General features: G+C 36.6%; 3 non-coding genes across 3 annotated transcripts; all 3 read right to left on the bottom strand.

The window, feature by feature from the left end:
* Positions 1-611: 611 nt before the first annotated feature.
* On the bottom strand, positions 612-730 carry LOC143716766 (5S ribosomal RNA). Its single transcript, XR_013196227.1, has one exon. It is a non-coding gene; the product is annotated as a 5S ribosomal RNA (ribosomal RNA).
* Positions 731-1,568: 838 nt separating this feature from the next.
* Positions 1,569-1,687, bottom strand: LOC143716778 (5S ribosomal RNA). Its single transcript, XR_013196239.1, has one exon. It is a non-coding gene; the product is annotated as a 5S ribosomal RNA (ribosomal RNA).
* A 700-nt stretch (positions 1,688-2,387) lies between these two features.
* LOC143716762 (5S ribosomal RNA) lies at positions 2,388-2,506 on the bottom strand. The gene has a single exon (XR_013196223.1). It is a non-coding gene; the product is annotated as a 5S ribosomal RNA (ribosomal RNA).
* Between the last annotated feature and the right edge of the window lie 9,030 nt (positions 2,507-11,536).

Below are 11,536 nucleotides of genomic sequence, written 5' to 3' on the forward strand. Positions count from 1 at the left end.
TGCTTTGTTGTCCTCCAAACTCCTTATGTAATCCGTAGCCTTCACGTAATCCTTTGTCCATAGCATGTGGATCCAAAATTTTCCGTGTTCCTCTTACCATTCCTGGGTCTTTACCATGAGATCTGTCCATTTTCCGACAAAAAAATGTTCTCCAAGCAGATAAACTGCTTGGAGTTTAGGAAACAAAAATATCCAATACACAAAACAAAATATTCCAAACAAAAAAATTGGAGACCATGGGAGAGCCTCTCTCTCCCAACTGCCACCTCACACTTCCTAGATCAGACGAGATCGGGCGTGATCAAGGTGGTATGGCCGTAAGCGAAAATAGCTGCCAAAATTGGGCTATTTAAAAGGTTAGACCATTAGTGAAGAAAACTAAGAAGAACTTTTGAAAAAACTCAAACTCTTTGATGCTTTCTGAAGAATCTCAGAGACTTTTTAAGGCTTTTTGAAGAAGCTCAGGGACTCTTTTTTTTTTTCATAAAAAAGCTTACAACACCTAGTATTCCCATGCGGCCTCCCATCCAAGTACTAACCAGCCCTTATTCAAAAGGTTAGACCATTAGTGAAGAAAACTAAGAAGAACTTTTTTTTTTTTTTTTTTTTAAAGCTTACAGCACCTGGTATTCCCAGGCAGTCTCCCATCCAAGTACTAACCAGGCCCGACCCTGCTTAGCTTCCGAGATCAGACGAGATCGGGCGTGCACAAAGTGGTGTGGCCGTAAGCGAAAACTGCTACCAAAATTGGGCTATTTAAAAGATTAGACCATTAGTGAAGAAAACTAAGAAGAACTTTTGAAAAAACTCAAACTCTTTCATGCTTACTGAAGAATCTCAGAGACTTTTTAAGGCTTTTTGAAGAAGCTCAGGGACTCTTTTTTTTTCATAAAAAAGCTTACAACACCAAGTATTCCCATGCGGTCTTCCATACAAGTACTAACCAGGCCTTATTTAAAAGGTTAGGCCATTAGTGAAGAAAACTAAGAAGAACTTTTGAAAAAACTCAAACTCTTTCATGCTTTCTGAAGAATTTCAGAGACTTTACATGCGGTCTCCCATCCAAGTACTAACCAAGCCTTATTTAAAAGGTTAGACCATTAGTGTAGAAAACTAAGAAGAACTTTGGAAAAAACTCAAACTCTTACATTCTTTCTGAAGAATCTCAGAGACTTTTTAAGGCTTTTTGGAGAATCTCAGGGACTCTTTTATTTATTTTTTTTTCATAAAAAAGCTTACAACACCAAGTATTCCCATACGGTCTTCCATCCAAGTACTAAACAGGCCTTATTTAAAAGGTTAGACCAGTAGTGAAACAAAAACTAAGAAGAACTTTTGAAAAAACTCAAACTCTTTGATGCTTTCTGAAGAATCTCAGAGACTTTTCAAGGCTTTTTGAAGAAGCTCAGGGACTCTTTTTTTTCATAAAAAAGCTTACAACACCTAGTATTCCCATGCTGTCTCCCATCCAAGTACTAACCAGCCCTTATTCAAAAGGTTAGACCATTAGTGAAAAAAAAATAAGAAGAACTTTTGAAGAAACTTTTTATTTTTTTTATTTTTTTTAAAGCTTACAGCACCTGGTATTCCCAGGCGGTCTCCCATCCAAGTACTCACCAGGCCCGACCCTGCTTAGCTTCCGAGATCAGACGAGGTCAGGCGTGCCCAAAGTGGTGTGGCCGTAAGCGAAAACTGCTACCAAAATTGGGCTATTTAAAAGATTAGACCATTAGTGAAGAAAACTAAGAAGAACTTTTGAAAAAACTCAAACTCTTTCATGCTTACTGAAGAATCTCAGAGACTTTTTAAGGCTTTTTGAAGAAGCTCAGGGACTCTTTTTTTTTTCATAAAAAAGCTTACAACATTAAGTATTCCCATGCGGTCTTCCATCCAAGTACTAACCAGGCCTTATTTAAAAGGTCAGACCATTGGTGAAGAAAACTAAGAAGAACTTTTGAAAAAACTCAAACTCTTTCATGCTTTCTGAAGAATCTCAGAGACTTTACATGCAGTCTACCATCCAAGTACTAACCAAGCCTTATTTAAAAGGTTAGACCATTAGTGTAGAAAACTAAGAAGAACTTTGGAAAAAACTCAAACTCTTTCATGCTTTCTGAAGAATCTCAGAGACTTTTTAAGGCTTTTTGAAGAAGCTCAGGGACTCTTTTTTTTTCATAAAAAAGATTACAACACCTAGTATTCCCATGCGGTCTCCCATCCAAGTACTAACCAGGCCTTATTTAAAAGGTTAGACCATTAGTGAAGAAAACTAAGAAGAACTTTTGAAAAAACTCAAACTCTTTCATGCTTTCTGAAGAATCTCAGAGACTTTTTAAGGCTTTTTGAAGAAGTTCAGGGACTGTTTTTTTATTTTTTTATTTTTTTAAAGCTTACAGCACCTGGTATTCCCAGGCGGTCTCCCATTCAAGTACTAACCAGGCCCGAACCTGCTTAGCTTCCGAGATCAGACGAGATCGGGCGTGCCCAAAGTGGTATGGCCGTAAGCAAAAACTGCTGCCAAAATTGGGCTATTAAAAAGGTTAGACCATTAGTGAAGAAAACTAAGAAGAACTTTTGAAAAAACTCAAACTCTTTCATGCGTTCTGAAGAAGGAGTGCCCTTCCGGTCTGAGCGAACGCTGGCGTGTTCTGACAGCCGCTGCTCTCTCGCTATCTCGCTATCCTTTTGTTTTCGTGACAAACTGTGGACTAATTATGGACTACTCAAGCGTGTTTTTTTTTTTCAACGCTGATTTTAAACGCTGAATTACGGTGCTGTTTAAAAAATTGTCTCTGCATCCCTTCAGTCAAGCTGCTACCTGCCAAACGCGAGCTTTCGCCACCGAAGCAAACAGGCTACTTCAACTGTTTTCCGTGAGTAAGCTTCTACTTTCTCTCGGACTATTGGTTGCCATATGCTAGTCAGGTTGATATGGTCTTAGAAAGGGCTGTATCTTCCACATACTTGCACTGTGTAGTAGTTCAGCTGCCCGGTGTGCTGGCTAACGTGGTTTAAAATCTGGCTGGGTATGCGCGACTCTAGGATGATCATCCTCTTTTTATTGCACGTAACTTTTTTATCTGCTTCTTTTTATTTTTGCGCGCTGTCTCAAGAAACTTTGCTGCCTTTTTGCCGGTGGGGTTTTTATGACATGACTTTTTATTCGTCGTTGGATCTGCACCATCTGAACCCTAAAGTTCGGTCATCGCTGCCCACTAATCTTTACAATCACTGCGCTGCTCTTGGTATCGCCCGCCGGCCTCGTTACATACATCGGGGCTCCCACAAACATTGTACTGGGCTCTCTACTTCAGCTCACTCAGTTGACTCAGTTGACGGATGTATTATTCCCGTCGTCTGGTCTTCCTCTCGTCGGCTGTCTACAAAATCTCGCAGAGAAGGCGGAAATATTAACTCTGCAAATCACCGTTCTCTGGAATATGCCCCACTTGGGGCCCTATCACCAGCTAAAACTTCCTCTGCATCAGCTCAGCCTTCAGTGAAAATGGCTCTAGTAAATGCTAGATCACTATCAAATAAAACATTCATTATGAACAACTTCTTCTCATCTTATGCCTTGGATTTTCTGTTTGTGACTGAAACCTGGTTGAAATCTGACGATGTTTCGTCTCTGGGCGAATTATCTCCTCCTGACTGTTCCTTTTACAGCACTCCCAGGCCAAATGGATCTGGTGGTGGTCTAGCTACAATCTTCAAGAAGTCATTTAAATGTCAACTACTGCCCGTAGATACTTTTTCCAGTTTTGAAGCACAACTATTGCACATCGACCTAAATGGTCCTCTAATTTGCATCCTGATTTATAGACCACCGAAAGTCAACACAACGTTTATCCATGAGCTCTCAGACTTCCTGTCAAATCAAGTGTCACGCTGTGATAGACTGTTGGTTCTGGGGGATTTCAATATCCATGTTTGCTGCCCCTCTAAACCTATGGTTAAAAATTTTATGAACCTCATTGACTCACTCAGTTTCGCACAGTGTGTCTCTTCTCCTACTCACAACCTGGGCCACACACTAGATCTTATTTTGACTCGTGGTCTCTCTATGCATTCATGTGAAGTATTTGATGCTGGTATTTCTGATCACTATTCTGTTTTATTTGAACCTGCAGTTCCATATGTACAGCCCGTCCTCTTTCAGCCTGTGTGCTGCTCCCGTGTTTTTCATGCCACTACTGCACTAGAATTCTCAACCACCTTTTCTAATTGTGAGGTCTCTTTGTCACCTGATATGAACACTGATGAGTTGGTTCTCGTCTTCAACTCTGCCTGCTCTACTGCATTGGATATTGTTGCCCCTTTGAAGCCTAGAAGGCAAAAACCTAAATCAAACTCTCAACCTTGGTTAAATGACTCTACCCGTGTGCTCAGACGGGAATGCAGAAGGGCTGAGCGCAGGTGGAAAAAGGACGGGCTACAGGTCTCTTATCAAATTTTAAAAGATTGTCTTGCCACCTATCAAAAGTCGGTCAGTGATGAAAAGTCTCAATATCTTTCAAATTTAATTGCTATGAATGCAAACAGGCCACAAGTTCTTTTTAAAACTATAAACTCAGTTCTTAATCCAGCCACCTGCTCAGCTCCTGTTGGCAATCTCGAGACCTGTATAGAATTCTTAGGTTTCTTTGTACAGAAGATACTAGATATCAGATCTCGCCTCTCTCCTTCTGACACGGCTGTTTCTCCCCTTATCTCTCCTTCTAGTAATTTTACTAGTTTTAAACCAGTGTCTCAGTCTCAATTAAGTGCATTAATTTCCAAAATGAAAGTGACATACTGTCAATCTGATGTACTGCCTGGCCGTTTGCTTAGAGAGGTATTAGACACTATTAGCCCTGCGCTTTTAACTATTATAAACAGTTCTCTGTCCACTGGGGTTTTCCCTGAGTCTTTTAAGCATGCTTCTGTGCAGCCCTTGCTAAAAAGATCTAACCTTGATCCATCTGTTCTTAGTAACTACCGGCCAATTTCTAAACTCCCATTCATTTCAAAGGTTTTAGAGAAAGCAGTGCTCTCACAGTTTACTTCTTACTTAGATGCCTTTAACATTTTGGATAAGTTACAATCTGGTTTTAGAGCACTTCACAGTACAGAGTCAGCCTTGCTTAAAGTTACAAATGATCTATTGTTGTCTACTGATTCAGGGTCATCTGTCATTCTGTTACTGCTAGATCTGAGTGCAGCTTTTGACACGATTGACCATGACATCCTCTTGAAACGACTTCAATATACAGTAGGGGTTCAAGGCACGGCATTACAATGGTTCAACTCTTATTTAAAGGGTAGGACGTTTTCAGTAAATATCGGGTCGTTTACCTCACCTACTGCACCCGTCACTTATGGTGTTCCCCAGGGTTCTATTCTTGGCCCTTTGTTGTTTTCACTCTACATGCTTCCCCTGGGCTCCATTCTCCAGAAACATGGCATAAACTATCACTGCTACGCCGATGACCTACAACTTTACCTTCCAATCAAACTTGAAAATGATTTCTCTATACAACTCCTTTTATCATGTCTTGATGAAGTGAAAATTTGGATGGCGAACAATTTCCTGCAACTAAACACTGACAAAACTGAGGTGCTTCTGCTAGGCCCCACTGCACTCAATACTACTCTGACAAGTAGGTTAGGCTCCCTCAGTGATAGCTTACAACCCTATGTAAAAAATCTAGGGGTCTATTTTGACCCTTCACTACAATTCGACAAACAGGTGAACACGGTTGTAAAGAGTAGCTTCTTCCACCTCAGATCTGTTGCGAAGGTAAAACATTTTCTTTCTCAAAAAGATCTTGAAATTGTCATCCATGCACTAATCTCTTCTAGACTGGACTATTGTAATTCTCTATATGTCGGTCTTCCACAAAGCACTCTATCTCGGCTTCAGATGGTCCAAAATGCGGCAGCCAGACTGCTGACAGGAACAAAAAAACGGGAGCATATTACTCCTGTTCTTGTTTCATTGCACTGGCTCCCTGTCAAGTTTAGAGTTGATTTTAAGGTCCTTCTTTTTGTATATAAGGCTCTCCAAAAATCAACCCCGGATTATCTCTATGAACTTATCCAGCCACATACAACCTCTAGGTCATTAAGATCCTGTAACCAGCTTCTTTTATCAGTTCCTCGTTCACGTTGCAAATCAAAAGGCGACAGAGCTTTCGCGGTTGCTGCACCTAAACTTTGGAACAGCTTACCCTTTAATATCAGGGCCTCTCCATCGCTCAATGCTTTTAAATCTAGCCTAAAGACTCATTTTTATACTCTTGCATTTGAGTGACGCTGTGTATGGTACACTGTGTAAATGTACGTAGAAATGTTCTTTTATTCGTTTATTATTATTAATAGTTTTCTTTATTAATTTTTAATTTTTATTTTTGACCGTCTGTAAAGCACTTTGGATCAACTAATGTTGTGTTTATGTTGTGCTCTATAAATAAATTGACTTGACTTGACTTGACTTGAAGAATCTCAGAGACTTCTTAAGGCTTTTTGAAGAAGCTCATGGACTCTTTTTTTTTTTTTTTTCAGAAAAAAGCTTACAACACCAAGTATTCCCATGCAGTCTTCCATCCAAGTACTAACCAGGCCTTATTTAAAAGGTTAGACCATTAGTGTAGAAAACTAAGAAGAACTTTTGAAAAAACTCAAACTCTTTCATGCTTTCTGAAGAATCTCAGAGACTTTACATGCGGTCTCCCATCCAAGTACTAACCAAGCCTTATTTAAAAGGTTAGACCATTAGTGTAGAAAACTAAGAAGAAATTTGGAAAAAACTCAAACTCTTACATGCTTTCTGAAGAATCTCAGAGACTTTTTAAGGCTTTTTGAAGAAGCTCAGGGACTCTTTTTTTTTTCATAAAAAATATTACAACACCTAGTATTCCCATGCAGTCTCCCATCCAAGTACTAACCAGGCCTTATTTAAAAGGTTAGACCATTAGTGAAGAAAACTTAAGAAGAACTTTCGAAAAAAATCAAACTCTTTCATGCTTTCTGAAGAATGAAAAAGAATCTCAGAGACTTTACGTGCAGTCTACCATCCAAGTACTAACCAAGCCTTATTTAAAAGGTTAGACCATTAGTGTAGAAAACTAAGAAGAACTTTGGAAAAAACTCAAAACTCTTTCATGCTTTCTGAAGAATCTCAGAGACTTTTTAAGGCTTTTTGAAGAAGCTCAGGGACTCTTTTTTTCATAAAAAAGATTACAACACCTAGTATTCCCAGGCAGTCTCCCATCCAAGTAGTAACCAGGCCCGACCCTGCTTAGCTTCCGAGATCAGACGAGATCGGGCGTGCCTCTTTTTTTTTTTTTTTTTTATTGGAAAATTTCAATCAATAAATTACAATAAAATCAATAGAAATTAAAATACATACAAACTTATTCACTTCCAGGCAACCTCCACATTAGATCCTTTAAAACATCATAAACTTTTGGGGTAAAAACACCATAAAAAACATCCAACTTATTTTCACATTTAAAATACTCATACAATCCTTCAATATACAATTCAGTTTTCCTTTTAAAAACGATCCAAACATCCAACACGATTTTTTCCTTTTTTGCTACAATTCTTCTTTCCCATATTGCACTTTTCATTAGCATCACACACAGATTAATAAAACTTTTGTTTTTACCCTTTTCTTCCATCCCAAACATCACCACTCTGTTCCATTCTACAGTCTTCTCATTGGATTCCCCTCTCAACATTTCAATCAATCTTTTACCCTTTTCGTTAAAATCTTCCAATTCTCTACAATTTAAAAACAAGTGTAAAAAACTTTCATCTTCCACATTACACACTTTACATGTTTCACTTAGTTCCATGTGGATTTTTTTTAAAATAATGTCAGTAAAAATTGCTCTGTGTCTGATTAAATATTCAAAACTCTCCAATTTCACGTCTATCATTGTACCTTTCATGTTATTCCATATATCCTCTTCTTTTAGATCTTTGTATTTCTGTACCCAGTACTCATTGGCTTTTGGTTTTCTGAAAACCCCCTCTCTAAAAAAACAGTAAAACATTTTCACAGTACATTCATTAAAAGCATATAGTTTTCCCCTCAACGTTACATGCACTTCTTTCCCTTGTTTCTCTTCTTCCATATCTTCTATTCTTTTTATCCACTCTTTGGGTATTGCTTCTTTCATTATTTCATACTTATTTTGCAGTTCTTGTTCATTAAAATCCTCTTTTGCCACTTCCATTGTATCTATTATATACTGTAATGGTAAAAATCCCTCTTTAAATTCATATAAAATATCTCTAACTCTTGTGATCCCAACATCCCACCATTTCTTTAAAAAAATCACATTCCCCTGATTTAAAATGCCGCTGTTTAAGAATAAAGGCTGGTTTAAAATGCTCTCTCTACCTTGAGGATTAAAATTAACAATAGTTAAAAATTTCCCCCATGCACTCATCAATTCTCTGTAAAAATTTGGCATTCCTTTCACCATCCAATTCTTAGTTTTCATCCATAAAATATTATCTCCCAAATTAAAATTCCCACATTTATTTAAAAAATATTCCATCGTCTTTTTCCACGTTGTTTTACTTTTCTCATCCAGATACTTTTTTTATTATTTTAACTCTTAAGCTATTTTTTCTTTGTTCCACATCTATCAATCCCATCCCTCCCTTTCCAACTTCTCCTATTATAGTATGCAATTCTTGGAGGTTTTCCATCCCATATAAAATCCAGAAAACATTTCTTCAGCCTTTTTTCCACCCACATCGGCATAGAAGTCACATATAAAACATACCACAACTTTGCTACCATTAAAACATTTACAATTAAAACCTTCCCCTTTAAACTTAAAGTCCTCAATTTCCAAAATTTTAACCTTCTTTCAATTCCTCCTAGTATTTCTTCCCACATTACTTCTTCAACATATTTTTCGTCTTTCCCTATTACAACACCTAAGATCTTTATTTCCTTTGATTCTTTAAACTTAAAATCATTTGCTAAAACACTCGCCCCTTCCAAATCTCATATATACTGTTTTCTCTTCATTTATCTTGCTCCCTGATCCCCTACAAAACGTCTGTACCACTTCCATTGCTTTTTTAACACTCTTTATATCTTTAACCATTATCGTTGTATCGTCTGCGTATTGAAATATTTTTTCATTATCCCCACTCTCTTCAATGTCTATCCCTCTTACTTCTTTATCTCTTTTAACAGCTAATCCCAAAGGTTCTGCAACTAGTGAATATAAAAGTGCTGATAGTGGACATCCTTGTCTTATTGACCTAGTTAATTTAAAACATTCTGTTAAAAACCCATTAAATTTTACTCTTGTTGTTGCTCCTTTATATAAAATTTTAATCCATTTGATAAAACTTTCCCCAAAACCATACTCACTGAAAATCTCAAATAAATACTTATGTTCTACTCTGTCAAAGGCCTTTTCAAAATCCACACTAATAACATATCCATCCTTGTTTCTTTCTTTCATATACCTTACTCTATCTATTACACTTATTGTTGTGTCTGCTATATCCTTCCCTTTCACTCCATATACTTGATTTGTTTTGATTATGGTTGGCATTGCCTCTTTCAATCTGTTGGCTAAAACTTTTGTTAAAATTTTCAAATCTGTATTCAACATTGTGATGGGTCTATAATTTTTTTAATCTGCTTTTTCTCCTTTTCTTTTATATATCAACTTAATTAATCCCATCCCCATTCTCTGATTCTCTTAAAAATCTCTTCATATACTTCTTTTAAAATATCTGTTAAAAAATCCTTAAAAGTTATATAAAATTCATTCCCTAAACCGTCAATACCTGGGCTTTTCCTTTTATTCAGTTCAATTATTGCTCTTTTTATCTCTTCTTCTCTTATCTCTAGGTCACACTCTTTTTTGTCATCCTCTCCTACTTTGGTCTTTATTTGTTTCAATAATTCTAGTTTTTCTTCCTCCTTTACTCCTTCTGCTTTAAATAGCTTTCCATAATATGCTTTTATTGCTTTTAGTATCTCTTCATTTGTTTCCACCATCTCTCCATCTTCCCTTTGTATTCTTTTAATTGTTTGTGACATTCCCCTTCTTCTTTCCAAATAAAAAAAAAACTTAGTACATTTCTCTCCCTCCACTATATACTTTGCTTTACTTCTTAATCGTGCACCATTATATTTATTCTCTTCTATTTCTTTCAGTTTTCCCTCTATTTCTTTTATTTTTTGTATATCTTTTTCATTCATGTTCAATTCCTTTTCTAGTTGTTCTCGTACTTCTCTTTCCTTACCCTTTTTACTTCTCTGAATTATCCCACAATATTTTATGCTAAAATTTTTGATTAAATACTTCACATTTTCCCACCAAATCCTTTTGTCTTCTCTATACATTCCGTTTTCTTTTTCCTTTGTTATAATTTCTTGTACACTTAAAACATAGTCTTCGTTCTTTAAAATCCCTGTGTTTAAAACCCATACTCCCGGCCCTCTTTTCACTGTATCCCAATCAATTTGCATAAAAATAGGCTTGTGATCACTTAAACTCGTTTCTTCATATCTTATTTTTTCTAAAAAGCTTTCCATATTCCGTGTACATAAAATAAAATCAATTCTCGTTTTACAAATAAAATTCCCCACAAATTGTCTTCTTGAAAATTCTTTTCGCTTTTCATTTCTTTCCCTACATACATCAATCAATTCATTTTCTTCCATCAGCCCTTTTAACTCTTTTCTTCCTGTATCTGTCTTAAAAACCATTCCTTCAGCCATTTCCAGTTTACTAAAAACAACATTAAAATCCCCCATAATAACAATTTCCTTATATTTCCTTAAAAGTTCCCTTAAGCCATTAAAATATTCCCTCTTCTTAATCTCTTCCGATGGTGCATGCACATTTACCACAAGTATTTTGTTCTCTTCATATTCCATTTCAAAACCTATACATTTCCCCACTTTATCTTTATATACTACTTTACATTTTATATCTCTATTTTCTCTTATTAGTACTGCAACTCCTCTTCCAAATCTATCATCCCCGTTGTTGTATAAAATCTCTCCATTCCATTTTTTTCTTATTTCACTTATATGCAAGTCTTTCCAGTTCGTTTCTTATAACATTATCACATCTTCTCTTTTACACATTTCCTTCACTTTTTCAAATTTCTTCATGTCCATTAAACCTCTAGCATTAAAAGTAACAATTCTTAACAGCATAAAACATATAAGAATGTTGATAAGATCCATCATCTTAGACCATCTCCTTCAAGTCCTTTAGCACATCAAACTTATACCCAGTCTCAATAAAGTCTTTTACTTTTTTCCTAGCAGTGTCTAAGTTTGGTGTTACCTTTATTGGCCTTCTTCTTTTCGTTGATGTCACTTGTTTGTCCTCCTTTTTTTCCATTCCAACCGCTTCTTCGTCAAGTTCTATTGTCTCCATGTCATTTTGCAAACTGTCCGTCAAATCCAATTGTGTCCGTACAAATCCATCCTTTTGTATATCCATCAGTCCATTACTCTCTTGATCGTCTTGTTCCACATCTTCCAAAGCAC

The sequence above is a fragment of the Siphateles boraxobius genome, unplaced genomic scaffold (genome assembly GCF_051911475.1).
Source record: "Siphateles boraxobius isolate OS27281-9 unplaced genomic scaffold, OSU_SipBor_1 6, whole genome shotgun sequence".
NCBI lineage: Eukaryota > Metazoa > Chordata > Actinopteri > Cypriniformes > Leuciscidae > Siphateles > Siphateles boraxobius.